Genomic DNA, 21,546 nt, shown 5'->3' with positions numbered 1-21,546 from the left:
TTCCTCCTTATCCTGCCTCTCCTTTCCTCTTCTCCCTCCTTCCCTTCTCTACTCCACCTGCCCCACCCTGCCTCTTTTGGCCTCACTCTACCCCTCTCTGCCTCTTGCTTTTACCTTTCCTTTTCTCTTCTAACCTCTCCTTTCCTCTTCTAACTTCTCCCTTCCTCTTCTAACCTCTCCCTACCTCACTTACGCTCTCGTCCATACCAGCCTGTTTACCTTAACATTTCCTTTCTCTTCATGCCTTTCTTTGCTTCTCCCAACATCGCCGATACGCTTACTTCCTTTCTCCTGTGTCCGTCTGCTCTCCAATCCAGTTACTAACCCTTCACCCCTCCTTCCTTCACTTTCCTTTCCATCTTAGGCTTCTACTTACTTCTCTCTGTCTTTCTACTTCTCTTTCAATTTTCTCTCACCATTTCTCACCTTCCCTTCTTCCCTTTTATTTCTCACTTTCCTTTCTCTTCTTTCATTTCTCACTTTCGCCTCCATGTCTCACCTTTCCATCTCTCCTCTCATTCCTCCCTTCATTTCTCACATTCCCTTCTCCCTGTCGTTAACCCACCTTTCCTTCTTCCCACCCCATTCCTTTCCTTCAAACCTTCACTCTGCCTCTCCTTCCCCTCCCCTTCCTTTCCCTTCCCCTCCCCTTCCTTACCCTTCCCCTCTCCCCACGTATCTTACAAAACTCTCCTTTCCACTTATACTTATTCGTTCCTACTACTTTTCTCTACATTTCTCTCTGCCTACCTACTAACAGCCCTACTTCCATTCACGCTTTGGCTTGTGTGTTGAGGGAACTCCCTAACACCTCTTCCTTTGCGATTTATTTTTAGATATGTCCTGTTATTTTATTTTTGTAAGTTATTGATGCAGAATATGGCGATATTAAAAAGATTTATGCAATACAGAAGAGAAGAATAACGTAGAATAAACAAAATAAGCTGCTTAGGAAAAGGTGTTTGGGAATATCATCAACGGACGAGAATATGGGCCCATGTCTCACCTCGTCTCCCTGCTTTACCCACCCTCTCCCTGCCTCGCCCACCCTCTCCCTGCTTTCTCATCCCTCTTATTCTCCCTTCTTTCTCATCCCTCTTATTCTCCCTTCTTTTTCATCCATCTTATTCTCCCTTCTTTCTCATCTCTCTTACGTTCTCTTTTATCCTCACCACTCTTAGTCTCCCTTTTTCTCACCCCTCCTATTCTCTCTCCTTTCTCACCCTTCCTAAGCTCCCTTCTTTCTCACCCCTCTTATTCTCCCTGCTTTCTCGCCTCTCTTATTCTCTCTTTTTCACCCCTCTTTCTCACCCTTCTTTCTCACCCCTCTTATTCTCCCATCTTTCTCACCCCTTTTGTTCTCCCTTCTTTTTCACCCTTCCGATTCTCCCTCCTTTTTCATTCCATCTTTATTCCTCCTCCACTTCTTTCCTCTCATGAAACTCTCGTCTTTATCTCCAATTTCCCCTCCTTAGAACTATCTCACTCTCTGACTTTAACTTTGCTCTAAAATTCTCTTTCTCACTCTCTCACTCACTGCATCTCACTCTCTCTCTCTCTCTCTCTCACAGTCACTCTCATTTTCAATCATTTCACGCTCAGAATATCTTCGTCATCTTTTGTGATTTTCTTTCACATATTCCAGTACTGTCTAAATCTCTCTCTCTCTCTCTCTCTCTCTCTCACACACACACACACACACACACACACACACACACACACACACACACACACACAATCACGCTGAGAATCAAACAGCTGAAGGCGCGGTCCCCAGCCTCTCATGACTTTAAGAGGCACGTGACTGGCCTACTGCAAAACCTAGGACTGTTCTGCAGTCTGGTGGTGCTGGTTGAACATGGTGGCGTGGGAGGAGTAGGGCTAGAGATCAAAGAATATAAGAATTAAAGCTAGAACTGAGTTGTAATCTATACCATTCAATCTGGAGTTCATTCTCTCTCCTCTCTCTCTCTCTCTCTCTCTCTCTCTCTCTCTCTCCCTCTCATATTTATATCCATCTGTCTACTGGGGAAAAAAGTTAATAGAAAAATAAGTATATGATTAAAACAGGTACACAGGGGAAAATTATTATGCCCATGAAGGAAAATAGGTACATCTTAAAAACAAGTCGATAATGGAAAACAAGATTAATTGAGAAAAAGAGGTTCAGGTGGAAGATTGGTCACTGCAGGAACAGGTGTCTGGGGAATTATAAGTGGATGTGGCATTGGCTGTTTGGGGGTGTAGCTGCAGGGGACTCATATACTAGTCACTTTGAAGAGAGTGTAAGTTTGGCCTGACATTACCCATCTAAGGAGGGTCCATGTCAGGCCGAAACCACTGTATATTCACAGCAATCACAGCTTCCATTTTATATTCTGTGTTTTTCTGCTTCGCCTTCAGCATCCATCCTCAAAGCCTAGAAAAAAAAAAAATGCGGTGGTAGTGGTGATGGCTCCAGGATCATCTAAACGTGAACCCAGTGGACTGCAGACTCTCTTTAAGTTGTTGTTCTCCTGAAGTCCACCATCCTCCTTTCATGGGATAGGGAGGAAGTTGAGGGACACTTGTATAACCAGCTGTTTATATCGTTGTCACCACGTGACCATATCCCTCTCCAGCACCACATTTCCTGAGAGAGAGAGAGAGAGAGAGAGAGAGGGGGGGGGGATCCCTTGCCCCTAAGTTATTTAATTAGTTTAGTCGAGGAACTTAAGGCTGGATGATTACGTCCATTAGAGCGTAATTAATATCTATAGGACACCGCTGCAGCTGGTACTCTAATGGATAGAACATTACTGGTGGGGTGATGACATTAAGCTCCATTGCCATGAGTTACTGATGAATTTCTGATCGCATAATGCCATCACGTAGGCATGCTGGCCATCTACCCTTAAATGTACAGCTAACATAAAAAGTCCTGTCACTGTTTCCTTGTTTTCACTCCATGGATTTCTAGAATGTGTGTGGGTAATGCACAGTCACCAACAAAAGCGACGGCTCTCTCCCAGCCCCATACTGAATCCGAAGCCTATGAAACGATTCGGTGAAGCATTTCATTCAAGGTACGGTGTGCTCCAAGAGATGGAGCGCGCAGGAAAGTCTGAAGGGAGAAGGGAGGGAGGGCGGAGAGGTGGAAGGTGGAACTCTCAGAGACGTATCAACATCCATCCATCCACCCATCATCTAAACCTGTGTTGCCCCACGAGAAGTGTAGAAGCCCGGGGCTAGGCAAGTTGGTCCTGACATTGAGGATGAGAGTGACCAGCCTCACTCATCCCTGAGTGACATTATGTGAGTAATAAACCCCAACCATCTCTTGGATGTGGACCGACACAGGCTCAATCATATTGGAGCGCCTCATTTACCCACTAAACCACCAGGCGCCACAATTTGGCTATATGGTTACCATCCAGCGTAATAAATGGTTTCCTGGCGTACAAGAAAACCATTTGACTTGTCATTCAGTGTAGTCACCTGGAGACAGAAGGAAGAGGAAAGAATGAAGGAAAGAATGACAAAAGAGGAAGTAAGGAAAGAAAGAAAGAAAGAAGGAAGGAAGAAAGGAAAGGGCAGCCACCCGAGAGCGCACTACATTGAGTGCGTGGATGGTGAGCTCTCCATCCAACAATAAACAATAAATGGATAGATGGAGAGAGAAAGATAAGTAGATAGATAGATGGATACATAATTATTGTATATAATGTTTATATATTTTTTTTTTATGTGTCCGACTCTGGGCATAGGCTTCACAGCCTGCTCTCAAGGCCCAGTAGTCCTCCTGCATGCTATACACCTATCTACATGTCACCACTTCGGCGCTAACACCCACCGTCCATATTGAATACATGCTAGGACTGTCTCATACAGGGCTGGTGTATTGGTATTAGCGAAGGTATTTTTATGACATGTCGGCGGGTTTTCTGGTAGATTGGTAAAGTCTGATTTTCTTAAATTCAAATCCTTAAACTGTTCCCTGCCCCAGCGGGATTTGAACCTTGGTCCGGTAGGACTGCAGGCCACTTCTCTACCGACTGAGCTACCGTTGGTGTATGCTTGATAATTTGAGTGCCCCAGCAACAAATTGTATAATTATTGTATTCCCACGTTTGTCAAAGGGTTGTGGTATGATTAGTGTATTGTTATATTCGCACTGATGGCTATTATACAGTACAGTAGCTACTATTATTAAGTTAAAGAACAAACAAGAGCCGCATCACAAAGATAATTCGCTCCGTCACATATACAGCACACAACATGGTGTATGGTGTGTCGCCAGATGCTGGAAAATAATAGGTAATTACTAATACCATCACACACGCTTACATAAATTTTTATATTAAATATAGTTTAATAAAACCAAATGAATCCCTACATACCACCACATAGTTATACACAACATTACCGGTATGTACTGTATAGTGTCCGTGAGTATCTGAAAGACAACGAACGTTTCATTAACATAACATATACTGACAGGACTCTACATATTACATATAGCTCAGTATAACTAAATAAATACTTTTACGTCACATAATTATATAATATTAACGTTGGTCAACAAACATCAATCTCTCCCAACATGTTTATATACTACATTTAATTTTGACCAACCACCTAGCATATCTATTATACTTTATTTATCCTCCATGGCATAGAAGCAACCAGATTCTGACAGATGTCAGGGCACCGTCGTATAGATTCCCATTCCTCCACTGCATGTCGTTCAGTCACACCGCAGTTTCTGTCCTCTCCCACACCCCAGTATCTACACGTTATTCCACACAGATTTTCGATGGGGTTCATAATTATCAGCCCCCTTGGTGGGCCGATTAATCAGTTCTGTTTCAGGATGCTGTGCAAACCACTGTGTAATCACTCTGCTGGTATGAATGGGGCTGTTATCCCGCACTATTCTGATTGTGGCTCTGGAAGTGCCATTGCCGGCAATGACGGTATCAACACCTCCTCTAATATCTGAATGTAAGCGTCCCCCGTCAATCGTCCCTCTGTTCTAACATTTTCCCCTGTGCCGTAGGCCCACATCCCACCAAAAGGATATGCCACATCTCCCACTAGCTGCTCTCTCGTCGATATTGCTTGAGCTGTACCGGGTATTTACTGCCCTCCAGCATTGCCTTACACCAGGCGCGGTAGTTGAACACGATTTTTCATCTGTAAATATTACATGCTTCCAAGAATCATCATCGGTGCCAAGATGCTGCAGAGCAAAGCCGAGTCGCCCATCCCTGTGTGAGACGTTCCTTTTTGCCTGGGATGTATCAGTGGATCTTCTGTTCTTGGAAACGACGTTGCACTGTGCGAGGGTTGCAAAGAAGCTGTGCAAGACGCACAAGTTGGGCCCTGGTTGTCTTGGGATTCTACATAACTGCCTCTACAATATGGTCAATCACCTCATGGGTAGTGAGTGACACATGGGCGACCCCTACGAGGACGACGTAGAAGATGGCCTTCCTCTGGCCACCTTCTTATCCATCGGCTAACTGTGTTAACAAACTCTGAGTCATTCACTGATCTGTCCCACTGCCATGCCACCTTCCCACAATCCAACCATGCGCCCTCGGTCAGCGACGAACTCAGGTGCATAGCCACGCCTAGGATCCATAGGTAGTAACCATGACAGTCATTCAGCAGATTGTAGGATTTCACAGTAATTCATGATGGCCTCTATATCTGAAACAACAAAATATATAAAAGATATGACAAACGTCTGTAGACATAACGGAAACGATGCTAAAAAGATTAAATTATGAATTTACTTGGTGTTCACTTACTGCCAAACCACCTATGCATTTTTTCCATAACAGGACCCTATATGAATTTCATATTCATCGGGTATTTAATATATAACAATACATGGTGACCCTATATATCAATACCGCAAATATACAGCAGTGTGATACTGTTTGTGACTGTGTTAGAAGTGTGTTGATCCTAGTATGATGTTTCCCTCCTCACATCGCCGGCCTTATCCAGTCAAGCCCCTCCCATCTGCCCATCAAACTACTCCTGAGCCTTAATCTAGTACTCTCACCTTGACCCACTACTACGTAGGTCATTGACACTAATCTGACCTGCATCGTCATATCATGTTTTTATTATCTTTCATGTGATTACATATCAGTCAAACACCCCACCCACCACTACGCTGACTAATTCACTAAATCAGCACCCATGCCTTCACCCTCCCTCCCGCACCCATACTACACCCAGAGCTCCAGTCTCCACTCCACCTCTCATTCCCCCCTCCCCTCAACCCTCCTCCTTTCAGATATTACTGCTCCATCTATTGGACCACAGAGTAGCCTGGATGAAATGCCTCACCGAAATGTTTCATAGGCTTCGGATTCAGTATGGGGCAGGGAGAGAGCCGTCGCCTTTGTCGGTGACTATTCAGCAGCCGACACTGATGGATTTATTGGCTGATGACTTTGTTGGGTGATAACTTTATTTGCTGAAAACTTTATTTGCTGCTGACTTTATTTGTTGCATACTTTGTGCTGATGACTCTATTTGCTGTTGACTTTCTTTGCTGTTGACTTTATATGATGTTAACCTTATTTGCTGATGTCTTTATATGCAGATGGCCTTATTTGCTGCTGCTAATTTTTTTTTTATGGTTCTGCCTTTTTGTTGTTATAGACTTTACTTGTTGGTGATTTTGTTTTCTGATGACTTATCTGGTGATGACTTTATTTGCTTCGGACTTTATTAGCTGATGAATTTATTTACTGATGACTTTATTTATTGATGAAATTAATTGACCTAAGATTTGTGGCAGGTGGTGGCGACCATCATCCACTCACTTGATGTACAGTAGTGCTGCCTGCTTCTTCCTTAGCCTTATCATTCTTTTTCTGTGCCTGCCCTCCTCTCTTCTTATTTCTCCCATCTTTCCTGTCACTTCTTATTACTTTTCTTTCCTTTACAGGTGGCTTTACATTGAGTGACAAGCCAAATGGTTTCCTGTAAGCCAGGAAACCATTTACAACGCTGGGTGGTAACCATATAACCAAACTATACGTGCTCCCTACGTGTCAACAAGTGGGTTGGTGGAGGGTTAGTGCCCCTCTCCGTAAAACAAATAACTCAGAGTCAAATGGCCACCCCTTACGGGATTATGGCGTCTGGATAGATAGATAGATAGATAGATCATTGAACTCAGTGTAGCTTGTTGTGGATTTGCAATGCTAATTTTCGACGTATAATGGAGAGAAAAACAGGGGAGGCGACGGAACTTCTGCTGTTCATTGTGCAATACTGGACCACAATAGCCTCAGGACCCCAAATCTTGCAAGGATTGATGTGGGAGAAGCTGTGACCGTCCCCTGAGCACGATTGTTTCATTCTTCTCTGTCTCCTCTTCCCCTTTTCGATTTTTTTTACATATCTCTGTAATTTTTGTCTCTTTCTGTTGTCGGTTCACAAGTCTTGCTTTAAAGCCTTCATCCCCACTTCCCTCTTCGTTTTCTGCTTATATTTTCCAGTTTCCAGTGTGTGTGTGTGTGTGTGTGTGTGTGTGTGTGTGTGTGTGTGTGTGTGTGTGTGTGTGTGTGTGTGTTTTAATACTGTTTTCTTTCTCTGACTTCACCGATCCTGCCCTAAAACCACCCTCCTCCATTCCTTTGTTTTGTTTTCTTTTCCTTTCTTCTTTTTCTTCTCCTCTCTCTTATCTTTCTTTACTAGTCTTACTCTAAATCCTCCATAATCCTCTCTCTCTCTCTCTCTCTCTCTCTCTCTCTCTCTCTCTCTCTCTCTCTCTCTCCATTTACTTATTCTGCCCCCAAACCAACATTTTCTCTTCCCTCTCCACCATTTATTTTTTGGTCTCCTCTCTAATCTCTCTTCTCGAATTTATAGATACCTAACTTCATCTTCCCGCCCTCTTATTTTTTACTGTTTGCATTTTTTGTCACTTTCCTGACTCCTTTCTCGTGTCATTCTGTTTTCATTTTTTAGCCTCCACTCCTTCCTCTTCTATTTTATATTTTTCTCTTTTCCCTCGTGTCTGTTCTGTGTCCTACCCTCTTTCCTTTCCCCATCTCCCTTCATTCCACTCCTCTCCCCAAACCCTTCGCTCTTGTCTTTTTCCCCACTTTCCCCTCCCTCTCTCTCTACTCCTCTCGTCCCCACTCTTCTCGTCATATTTCTGTCCTCCCCTCTGCTTTCCTATCCCTCTATTATCTCCCTTTTCCCTCTCCCCCTCCTCCCCTCTCTCTCCTCCTCTCCTCTCCCCTTCTCTCTCCTACAGTACTCCTCTTTCTCCCCCCTTCTCTCCTTCGTTCCCCTATTCCTCCATCATTCCCTCCTTTCTTCTCCCCTTCTTCCTCCTCTCTCCTAGCCTACTCGTCTCTCCTCCTTCTCTCCTCTCCCCACACCCTCCCTCCCCTCTTTCTTTCTCTCCCCACCCCTTCCTCCCCCCTCCTCTCGCCTCACTTTCCCCCCGTCATTAAGCTGTCTGAACCAAGCCTCTCCTTCCTTGTTTTATTACCTCTTCCCTCACGCCATAATCGCCTCTGTTTCTTTAATACACTCATAAGCTCTTCCATTAAGCCCTTCGGATTTTCGGGAATCTTTTTCTTCCGCTATCGCTGTAGTGGAATTTTTACCCTCCTTGTTTATCACTGTATCCCTCTGTGTAAGGAGCTTCCCGTCCACTTCAGGTGTATTTAAGCCCGCCATTATAATTCATACATACATAAACATAACTTCGGAATTATAATATACTCTCTCGTACTTCAAGTGACACTGAAGACTTCTTAACGCCTCTGCCTTAGTAATGTATTCAGCAGATACCCTTTCAATATCCTCTTTTTTTAATACAAACTCTGCCAACATTAGAACGATAATTAGCATACAAGGGAATGATAAGGTGTCTATCTATCTATCTATTGCCAGACGCCTCAATCCCGTTTGGGGTGGCCACAAACAAATCGCCTCCAAGTCGCCCTGTCCCCCGCCATTTCACTCCCCTGCTCCCAGCTCACACCCCCCTCTCTCATATACCTCTCCACCCCATCTCTCCATCTCATCCTCGGCCTCCCCCTCCCTCTTTCCCCCTCCACCTCACTCACATACACTCTCTTCGTCAGTCTTTGACCCTCCATCCTCTCCACATGGCCAAACCACCTCAGTGTGTTCCTCATAACGCTTCCTATCACATCAACATCCACACCACAACGCTCCTTTATATCCTCATTCGTCAGCCTGTCTCTCCATGTGACTCCACAGGCTCCTCTAAATAACTCATTTCCACGGCTCTCACTCTTGACTTGTGTCCTTCCAACAACGTCCAAGCTTCACTTCCGTACGTTAGAGTTGGTATCACAATACTGTCATGTAGTAACTTTTTCACTTCCATGCTCACTTCCCTGTTTCTTATCACTGCTTTCAAAGAACCAGCAACCTTTCTTCCCTGCTGTACCCTTTCAAGCACTTCACCCTCCAAACCTCCATCCTTACTCATCACACTACCCAAGTACTTAAACGTACTCACATTTTCCAATTCCTCACCATCCAACCTCGCTGTACATTCACTGACTTCACCTCTCTCAAAGACCAACACTTTACTCTTCCCTACATTCACCTTTAGATTCCGTCTCTTACACACTCTCAAACTCATCCACCAAGCCTTGCAGCTCCCCTTCGTCTTCACTCAACAACACGGTATCATCTGCAAACAACAGTACAGGGAGTTTCCAAACACTATCCTCTCTCACCAGGGCCACTCCAACATCCACTACCCTACCTTGTACCTCTTTTATTACCCCATCCATGTACAGATTGAACAACCATGGAGACATGACACATCCCTGTTTCAACCCAACTTTCAAAGAGAAAAATTCACTTAGTTCACCATCCACACGCACTGCAGCCTTCGCACCATCGTACATACTCTTCACAGCATTCAACAACTTCCCATCTATTCCATATATTCTTAACACTTTCCACAATCCTAGTCTATCCACCCCGTCATATGCTTTCTCCAAATCCATGAAAGCCGCATACAACTTCTTTCCCTTCTAGAAACTTTTCCACTAAAGATCTGAGAATGAATATCTGATCTACACAACCTCTTCCCTTCCTAAAGCCTCCCTGTTCTTCTCCAACTAATTTCTCTGTTCTTTCTCTAACTCTGTCAATAAGTATCCTACCATATACTTTTCCTATTATACTAAGAAGACAAATGCCCCTATGATTACCACACACTTCTTTTTCCCCTTTTCCTTTGTACAAGGGAATAATTATACCTGACTTCCAATCCTCCGGGACTCTACCTTCCTCCCAGGCCAATCTGCACATCTTCCACATCCATTCTACTACTATCTCTCCCCCATGCTTCAGCATTTCAGCACACACTCCATCAATTCCTGGGGCTTTCCCTGATTTAACTTTCTTCATTGCTTCCACAACTTCTATCCTACTGATTTCTTCCTGTCTTCTCACCTCCCTCCTTCTTCCAGCCATTCCCCAGCCACTTATACTTGCATTACTTCCATCCCCCACGTTCAACAATTCCTTAAAGTGTTCTCTCCATCTGCTCACTTTTTCTCCCTTCTCCACTAGTAATCTACCATTTTTATCTTTCACTCCCCTGCTAACTTCACTTCCACCCTGTCTTACTCTTTTCACCTCTTTCCAGAACATTTTCTTACAGTCCCTCCACTTTACACTCAAATTCCTTCCAAATTCCTCATCCACTCTCTTCTTACTCTCTCTTACTAATCTTTTCACCTCTCTCTTTCTACATATAACTCTCTCTTTCGCCTCTCAACTTCTTCCACGCCCCTATTTCTCATCCATTCATTGTATGATTTCTTCTTTTGTGCCACAGCCCGTTTCACCTCTTCAGTCCACCACGCTGTTCCTTGCACCCCCCTCCGTCTTCTCTTCCTTCCACACACCACATCACATGCTGCACATATTTCTTCTGTAAATATTCTACACACACCTTCCACATCCCCCATCTGCTCCAACTCATATTTGCCCAATCGTTCCTCCACTTCTCTCTTATACTCTGCCTTTTTCTCATCCTCATGTAACCTTTCCACTCTCCTTGCAACTACTCCTTCCTCTCGTCTTTCCCTTCTTCTATTCCTCCATCTTACTTGAACTTTAACTCTGGCCACCACCAAGTAGTGGTCAGAAAGTCCACTCCCCCAACCTCTATAAACTCTTGCATCCAATATACATCTTCGCATCCTTTCATCCACACACACATAATCAATCATTGCCTTCCTTTCACTCAATTCACCACCCACCCTTCTCATCACTCGCCATGTATACCTGTGGATCATTTTATGCCTGAAGAGGGTATTGGCTATCACCAACCCCCTCCCAGCACAAATGTCCACTAACGCACTCCAATTCTCATCTGTCTCAGCAGGCACACCCCACTCACCAACTATTCCATCCACCTTCACATTCCCAACTTTACCATTCATATCACCAATCAAAAACACTCTATCATTCCTTCCAAACTTTTCCATGCACACTTCTACATTTGTCCAGAACTCTTCTCTTACTCTTCTAGCACGATCTTGCGTTGGCGCATACACACACACAATCGCCCACATTTGTATTCCAACTTTCAACTTTACCCACACAATCCTTGATCCAACTGATCCATACTGTCTTATGCTCCTCTTCCATCTTTTACTCACAACTATACATACTCCTTCCTTTGCCCGCTCATTCTCACCTACTCCTGCACATATACCCCATCCATACTCCCATTCTCTCACACTTTCTCCTCTCCATTTTGTTTCAGTTATTCCACATACATCCACTTTCGCATCCTCAAGCACCTGGACAATCTCTCTTTCTTTCACCTCATCATTTGCTCCCCTTACATTCCAAGTTCCAATTGCACTGTCCTTTGTCCGGTCCTTGGTCGTCAACGTTTGGTCAGTCCTTGTCCGAGGCTTCTTGTTTGTTTTTTTAGTTAGTTGTTTTCCGGGGAGGGGCACTAACCCTCCGCCAACCCTTTTAGTCGCCTTTTACGACAAGCAGGGATACTGGGTAATATGCAAAATAAGTTGCTGAGGAAAAGGTGTTCCGAAGGCTTCTATGCCACTTTGACTACGAATCTAAGTGTCATGTCGCTTAATCTGCCCCATAAGTGCAGGCTGTATCTCAGTAACCAGGCAACTTATTCGTTATAGTTCTTTCATCTTCTCTTGGGCGAGATTATCGTTCTTTTGCATTTTAATGCACGTATTTCATTGCTAGAAACAAAAGAGTGCCACGGTTCTACATAGTTTCCATAGCACCTCTTCGTGACTAGCATCATATTCTATTACTACCTCCGCCAACGAAGTTAAAGTGTATTCACCTATTTTTGTCTGTTTCTCCACACAATATCTCCAAAAGTTCTCAATGAATTTCAGTGAAATTTGGTGGAAGGGTGGGCCATGGGTCAAAAAAGAATTGACTAAATTTTGAGGCGGATCCGAATCCTATGTATTCCACACAATATCTTCATGGATACGGTCCCGGATCCTTTTTAATGGTAATGGCACTGGTAGAGGTATGCTCTCTCTCAGTGCTTTCTAGTTTATCTTTTGTTAAAACTCGGATTTCTAGATGGAGAGATGATTATTTTAGGCCAAGATAGAGTAAAAAGAGTATAGTAACTTAATTAACACATGAAGCCTATGGTAAAGACGAAGCTTACCTGTTGTCGATGACGACAACGATGATGATGATGATGATATGATGTGAAAGTAGAAAACGATAACAAAAACGACGACTGACGATGATAACAATGACGATAAGGACAACAGTATATCTCGGTTTACTCAGCTTTTCCTCTCTCGTCCTCGTTTTCAACATTTTTCAGCCTGCAGTTAAGTTTTTGCCATACCTCCATCCATCATCACCATTCTACAATCTACACTCTCTCTCTCCAGTATATATATATATATATATATATATATATATATATATAGATATAGATATAGATATAGATATAGATAGATATATATATATATATATATATATATAGGTCCTTAATGACCTAGAGCAGCTTGTACAGCACCCTACCCGTATCCCTGATCGCCTTGGAGAGAGTTCCAACATACTTGACCTCTTCCTTACAACTAATCCTTCTGCTTACACTGTTAATCTTTTCTCTCCGTTGGGCTCCTCCGATCACAACCTTATCACCTTAACCTGTCCTATCGCTCCAGTATGGCCTGCGGACCCTCCAAAGAAACGTCGTCTGTGGCACTTTGGAACTGCGGATTGGGAGGCCCTCAGGCAGTACTTCTTTGATTTTCCCTGGAATGATTATTGCTTCCATGGCCGGGAGCCATCTGGGTGTGCCTTGCGCATTACAGAGGTTATACTTTCGGGCATGGAAGCATACATTCCTTTCTCATATCCTTTGGCTAATGCACGAAAGCCTTGGTTTAATCACGCTTGTTCTAATGCTGTCCGCAACAAGGAGAGGGCTTACAAAAGGTACCGGAGCCAGCCCACCCCTGAATCACATCTTTTATACTTTTTGGCCCGGAATTGTGCTAAGTCTGTTCTTCGCTCTGCTAAAAATGATTTCATCCGTACTATGTGCTCTCAACTCTCTAACTCGAATTCTTCCCGCTCCTTCTGGCACCTTGCCAAAAACCTTTCTAACAACTTTACCTCATCATCCTTCCCTCCTCTTTTCTACTCTGATGGCTCTGTAGCTATATCTTCTACTGATAAAGCAGATCTCTTTGCTCAGACTTTCTCCTCCAATTCCACCTTAGACGATTCCGGTGTTGTTCCTCCATTCTTCATGGCTGACATTAAAATTTCTTCAGCTGATGTATTTTCTGCTGTCACAGGCCTCAGTACTAATAAGGCATATGGGCCTGATGGAGTCACTCCTATTGTTCTCAAGAACTGTGCTTCTGTGCTTTCACCCTGCCTAGGCAAACTCTTTTGCCTTTGTCTGTCAACTTGTACCTTTCCTTCTTGCTGGAAGTTTGCTCTCATTCAGCCAGTCCCAAAGAAGGGTGACCATTCCCAATCCTCTAACTATCGTCCAATTGCTTTAACATCCTGTATCTCAAAAGTTTTCGAGTTTGTTCTTAATAGAAAAATTTTAAAGCATCTTTCCTATCACAACCTTCTTTCTGATCGTCAGTATGGGTTCCGTCAGGGACGCTCCACCGGCGATCTTCTCACCTACCTTTCAGACTCCTGGTCATCCTCCTTTCGGGACTTTGGCGAAAGCTTTGCCATTGCACTTGACATCTCAAAGGCTTTCGATCGAGTCTGGCATAAATCTTTAATTTCCAAACTGCCCTATTACGGTTTCTATCCTTCTATCTGTGCCTTCATCTCTAGCTTCCTTTCTGGTCGTTCTATAGCCGCTGTTGTAGACGGCCATCGTTCTTCTCCTAGATCTATTAACAGTGGTGTTCCTCAGGGCTCTGTCCTATCACCAACTCTCTTCATTTTATTCATCAATGACCTAAGCTGTACATCTAACCCTATCCACTCATACGCTGATGACTCCACCCTTCACCTTTCCATTCGATTCCCGCAACGTCCATCTCAGCGGTTACTTCAACAAACAAGGGATGAGGCTATGGCACACCTAATGTCTGACTTGGCTCATATCTCTGACTGCGGTGAAGATAATCTTGTTGTTTTTAATGCATCAAAGACTCAGTTTTTGCACCTATCAACCCGACAAAATCTTCCACAGGTATACCCACTAATGTTTGATAATATTCAGCTTAATCCTGCATCATCCTTGAACGTGCTTGGGGTTTCATTTACTCGGGACTTGTCTTGGAAAGATCATATTACATCTCTTGTAAAATCTGCTTCCAAGAGGTTGGGTGTGCTAAGCCGACTCCGTTCCTTCTTTACCCCGGCACAATTGTTGACTCTATACAGGAGTTTTATCCGCCCCTGTGTAGAGTACAACTCTCATGTGTGGGGACGCTCCCCACATACAGCTCTTCTCAATAGGGTGGAGTCAAAGGCTTTTCACCTCATTAACTCTCCTCCTCTTACTGACTCCCTTCAACCTTTGTCTCTTCACCGCACCGTTGCATCTTTATCTCTTTTCTATCGCTACTTCAATGGTCACTGCTCCTCTGAACTGTCTGCATGCATTCCTCCACCCCTATGACGGGCGCGTAGCACCCATCTAGCAGCAAACTCTCATCCCTTTTCTATTCAACTCTTTAATGCAAGAGTTAACCGTTACTCCCAGTCCTTCATTTATGCAACAGGTCAGCTCTGGAACTGTCTCCCTCTGTCTGTATTTCCTACTTCGTATGATCTCCAGTTTTTCAAACGCAGTGTGTCCAGGCATCTGGAAATGATCGGATCTTGAATTTGGCTCTCTCTTATATTTTGTTTTTCTCTTGGAAGGAATAGTTTTGCAGGCTCGTTGCCTTTGGTTCCTTCTTCCTCACATAAAAAAAAATATATAAATACGTCACTGTTATATAATAAATTCAACATTCACTTTTCTTCCCCAGTTGTTTCCTTGTTTTTTCTTCTGTCTTGTTCTCATTTGTTCTACTTTCTCTCTTCCTTACAGCTTCCTTTGTCTCTCCTCTCTCATGATTCGAATGCATTAACCTTCTCAAGGTCGAAACAACTAAGGTAAATTCCATTTAACACCAAACGATAATATTCAGCTGTGAGAGAGAGTTACGGGATGTGAAAATATTAAATCTGTTACTATACCCACCATCACACAACTTGTCTCGCAAGCTTCGCCCCCTTCCTGAAGTTGTGGCCCCGCCCCTCGTAGCCCACTGTACGGGCGGTGGATGATTAGGGACGGGGCTGAAGAGATAAGTTGCCTGGCGATGTGTATAATAATTCTCTCATGGTTGGGACAAGTCTAGTATTCCATTTTAGCTTATGCCAGCACCAAAATTTATAAGGGGAGAGTGAGTGTCAGAACCTGATTCTGTTAATACTTATTTCCCTCAACTCACATCAACACACACACACACTAAATCACTCACTTATTCCACCTTCACCCCATCTGCTTCTCCTTTTCTAGTTTCTCTTTTCTCGGCACGTTTCTCTTTTCTTTTCCTCTTGTCCTCTTTTTTCATGTTTTTTACCTTTCTCACGTTTCAGGCTATTTATAGACTTTATGAGAGGTGACCATTATGCGTTTCTAAAAAGAAAACTAAAGCGTTTCTAAAATGAAAAAAAAAAAAAAGTGTACTAGTATACTGCATGTGTAGATGGCAAGCCTGTGAGACTGTGCCAAAATTCCAAGGGCTGAACTGATATGTGGTTGACTGCGTGGCCTATTTCAGTGACCATTTTGTTGACAGTTTTCTCACGTTGTACGGCACTTTTTTTTTCTTTTCCTTCTTACTGGATCCTAACTCACTCATTTTTCAGGCAGGAGAGAGGGATCAGGATAAGTGTTATGAATGAATGACCTTAGTCCTTCTCAGCTTCTCTCCTTTATATCTCTCCCTCACTTCTCTCCATGCTTTTCGTTTTTCTTGTTCCTCCCCTGCAGTTGCCCCTCTGCTTCCCATTTCTCCATTTCATTCTGTTTCCTCTTCCCTCTTGCCTCTCCTGCTTTCTTTGTTTTTCATTTCCTCCTGCCGATCTATTGCGCGTTCGGTGCTCCAGTTTCTCACCTTTATTTGTCATGCTATTTTCCTCAGTTTCCTCTTCCCTCATCTGTCCCCTCTCACTTCCGTCTTTTGATTTCCTTTTCAGCCTATCAGTCAGTTGTCAAGAGGGACGCCCTTCGGGGATGGCACCGATATGACGGGCAATTCCGATGCCTGGTTATCCAAGTGTCCCTCATCTCCCTCCTTGTCCCCCGAATGGAGGATGGTGGACTACTGGAAAAGGGCATCTTGAGCCATCAGTCCTCTTGTTCACATTTAAATGAGCCTGGAGTCACACAGCCAACATTTCAGCCCCTTGCTTTGCCTCTCTCAACAATAATATTTATCTATACTGTTTTTTTTATAAATCAGTGTCACTTGTGAGGAAGAGAAATAAGAGGAAGAACGATGATGTAAATGCCTGTTGACTGGACCAGGGTCATTAATGCAGGGAATTTTTTTTTTGCCAAGTCCCAGTTTTCCTGTCCAGCACGACACTCAAAAATATATTACATACAGGTCCTCCAGTGTCCTATTGGGTTAACATAGACAAAGAGAACAAACTTTTCCTATAAGCCTGACCGGCCTGAAAATATATAGAGTTGATAGGCTACAGCTAGTTCATGTATCATATCGGTGACGAAAGAGCATGGGGACAAACAGCATAAACACAGGGGGAACTGGACTGGTCTTGTATTACAGGGAAGCTGATGGTACATTGGTTAGCACGTCCAGTCCGCTAGTGGTAGAACTAGAGCTGGATTTCCGGGCCGATCAGACTCATAGACAAAGTTAGTTTCTCTCCGTATTCCTAATATTGTCGTCGGCTGTGCTTGTTTCTCTCCTTATTCCTAATATTGTCGTTGGCTGCGCTTGTTTCTCTCATTATTCCTAATATTGTTGTCGGCTGCAGGTCATATTCTAGAGGAAGACTGGTACTTAGAAAAAGCATATTGCTTGCTTTAATGCTGTTCTTATACGGTAGTTAACTAGCGCATGCCAACAAAATTTGTGGAACCAATAGCCTTTTTATCGTAAAATGTTTGCATATATAATTATCTTTTTTTTTTATACCGTTATTGAGTCCACAATTACCAGTTCTGACTAAAAAGTAGAAAAAGTGATTTTCGCATTTTTTTCACATGTTGCTATATCCGACAAGTTCGTTCCGTCGCGTCGCGCGCTATTGCCAAAATTTTTGTTTGGTATTGGTATTGGTTTGGCATTGGACTTACCCCGACCTACTGCAAAAAGAATTAGGTCGGTATCTGTTACTGTTCTCGTGAAAGAAACGAACAAACATACAGACAGAAACACACATATCCTACGCAGCTTGGCTTTATTGTTTAGATAGGCACTAATATAAGCCTCCTCCTTATTTGCATTCTTTCCTCACCATTGAGGGACTGGACTGGCAATTCTACTTCAGCAACGTCCAAGAGCGTGTGCTGAAAAAAAATAACAGTTTTAGGAGAAGGAATTAGTGGTAGGTGGTGGCGACCATCATCCACCCACTTGATGTAGTGCTGCCTACTTCTTCCTTAGCCTTTATCACTCATTTTCTGTGCCTGCCCTCCTCTCTTCCTATTTCTCCCATCTTTCCTGTCACTACTTAAAGTTTTTCTTTCCATTACAGGTGGCTTTACATTGAATGACAAGCCAAATGGTTTCCTGTAAGCCAAGAAACTATTTACAACACTGGATGGTAACCATATAACCAAAGCATACGTGCTCCCTACGTGTCAAGTGGGTTGGTGGACGATTAGTGTCCCTCCCTGTAAAACAAATAACTCAGAGTCAAATGGCCACCCCATACGGGATTATGGCGTCTGGCAATAGATAGATAGATAGAATAAGGGCATGCGCTGTATTGAGGACCATTGTGAAGGTTGATGTTGACTGCAGTTTGCCTCAGCCCTCCATAGCTAGCATATTCACTGGTATTTTATTCTCTCTAACGCCAGATAGTTTTATTTAGAGTTAGCCGTGGGAGCCTGAGGGTGCTAATACTGGAATCATTACTCACCCCATGATCGTGTCTTGTTAAGTAATTTTATTTCAGTTTACGCAAAAAGATTTTATTCAGCTGAGCGTTAAGCACATATGAGAGAGAGAGAGAGAGAGAGAGAGAGAGAGAGAGAGATAGGGAAGGAAAAAAAAAAGAGCAGGTCGACAGTTACCTTAGTCCTTCCCTGTCATCGAATCAGCACTTCATACCAGCATCACATCGTAGGAAAACATTTTCTGGACTTTTTTTTAGTTCACTGCGTCTTCGTAAAAAATAGTAAACATTTTCTTCATTCATCTCACACCAACAAGTAAGAAAAATTATAACTTTCTTTACATTTTCACAATTTCAGAGTTATTATTCTTTCTCACTTTCTTCCTGTCATTATTATCTTCTCTCCCTCAAAAATTCTAAGTGAGCTTGCATCTTTCCTTTCCTCCTCCGGGTAATTTTTTAAGAAATAAGGTGATCAGTGTTACTATCTCGGTCTCGGTCTCGGTCTCGGTCTCTCTCTCTCTCTCTCTCTCTCTCTCCTAAGCCTTCCTTCTTTTTTCCCATTCCCTGTTTCATTATTCTTTCTCTCCTTTTTATCATTCTTCATTCCTTTTTCACAATTTCCCCCCCCCCTCCATTCATTCTCTTTTCCTTCCTTCTCCAAGATTCATTCCTGCTTTCCCTTTTCTTCTTTTTCGAGGCAATTTTTTCTTTCCTCTCTTCCTTCCACATCTTTTTTTTTTCTCCCTCTTCATCAGCTCTTCTTCCACACTTTCGCCTCTCTTTCTGCCTATTTTCTCTCTCTTTTCTCTCCTCTCTTTACTATTCTCTTCTTCATCCCATAGAATTAGATACCATTGTCATAGTTTCATATTCTCGTCGGTTAAGAAGCTCCTAGCACTTTCTCCGTTGTAATTTATTTGTTATACTACAAATTAATATTCCCATTTTTGCTATTTATTTCAACAATGTCATAATTTGCATACAGGATCTACAACGGAATACTGTACAATCGTGCCATGTCCAGAAATAAGTCGGTAAGGAAAAGGTTTTAGGGAGCTTCTCATGCGAGGAACAAATGCTGTCCCAGTGAACTTTAAGTGTGTTGTATATTTCATTTGTAGTCTCTTTTAGTGGTACTTCTCTCTGAAATTTTCATGCCTTCCCCTCTTCCCCAAATCCTTCTTCCCTCTCTTCCAAAGCTTCCCTCCTGCCTCCCCTCCGCTAATCTTCCTCTCCTCTCCACCTGAACTTCCTTCCCTTCTCCCATTCTTCCTCTCTCTCCTCCTTCCTCTCCTCTCCTAATCTTTCCTTTCACTTCTAAAAATCTTTCCTCATTCTCTCTCTCCTTCTCCTCGAATGTTTCCTTCCTTCCTCTCATGCCCTAATCCTTCCTCCCTATCCTCCTAAACTTCCGTCCTTCTTTCCCTTTCTGAATCCTTTCTACCTCTCCTCATAAACTTCCTTCATCTGCTCCTAAACTTCCATCCTTCCGTCCCTCCCCAAACCATTTCACTCAGTCCTTCAAAACGTTCCTCCTTCCTCTCCTCTTAATCCTTCTTCCCTCTCCTCAAAAACTTCTCTCTCTCCTCCCTTTCCTTAACCTTCTCTCCCTCTCCTCCAAGACGATCGTTCTTCCTCCTCTCCCTTAATCCTTCATCTCTTTCCTCAAACCTTTCTCTCCTTCCTCTTCGACTTCAGGAGGCGATCAAGGTCCGACAAAGCCCCCAGGCAGCTGCCCTCAGGAATGTCCCCAGACTTCACTTCTCCGGGGCCTTCACACACCCACGGCTTCATGGCTCAAATATTTGGTCACTTCCGGACGCTGTGGGAGGAGGAGGACGAGGAGGAGGAGGAGGAGGACGAGGGGAGAGGTTTGGTGGAGTAAGAAGAGGGGGAGGAGGAGGTGGGGGCGAAGCGGAAGACTGTGATGATGATGATGATGATGGCGATGATGATGGGGATGAGGATGAGGAGGAAGAGGAGGAGGAGGAGGAGGTGGAGGAGGAGGAGGAGGAGGATAAGGAGGAAAGGTTGGTAGAGGGAAGAGAGACAGAAGACAGAGAGAAGGGAGAGGAAACGTTCAGATGGAAAGGAAGAGGAGCAGGAAGAGCAAGAGAAGAAAATGGAGGACGAGGAGTAAGAAAAGGAGGAACAGGAGGAGAAAGAACAAAAGGAAACGGAGGAGGAGGAAGAGGGTAGGTGGAGGGGAGAGAGATAGAAGACAGTGAGGGGGAGGGAAAGAAAGATTCAGAGGAAGTAGGAAGCAGAAACAAGAAAGAAAGATTAATTATACATATATATCCATATCTGTATCTATATCTATATCTATCTAATCGTGAAGTCAGAGGGACAAACATGGGAGGGTAGAGAGAGAGAGAGATGGGAGGCTGGACCGTGGAAGATAGATGGAGAAAATCCAAAAGAGAGGAAGCATAAAAACGAGAAAATTGTGAGTCAGGGAGAGGAGGCGTGGAGGAAAGAGAGAGAAAGGGTGGAAGATGAAGGACACAGACGCAAGAATATTAAAGGTAAAGGGGAGGTGTAGCAAGAGGAGAGAACATGAAGGGGAAAGGGTCTGAAAGAGAGGAGAGAGAGAGAGAGAGAGAGAGAAAGAGAGAGAGAGAGAGTTACATAGTTACATAGAGTTACATAGATACACAGACCACACAGACCTTACGGTCCCTACGAGGTGGTCCGGCCTTAATCCTAATATAGTGCATAGGAGCAGGAGAAAAGGATAGCACAGCAGAAGGCTCTCTCCCCCACCCTCCAGACCCTCCGGCATTTGCCGTACAGGAAACAAGAGAGGAAGTAATACCTTGCGGGAATGAAAAACCTGAAGGAATTTTATAGGATCGGCAGAAAGTAGAATAATATGGAAAAGGAAAATTTGAGCATACAACCACATACTCTATGCATGCA

Source organism: Coenobita brevimanus, chromosome 66 (genome assembly GCF_032717465.1).
Source record: "Coenobita brevimanus isolate Jiangsu-jjx chromosome 66, ASM3271746v2, whole genome shotgun sequence".
NCBI lineage: Eukaryota > Metazoa > Arthropoda > Malacostraca > Decapoda > Coenobitidae > Coenobita > Coenobita brevimanus.
This window is presented reverse-complemented; position numbering follows the sequence as displayed.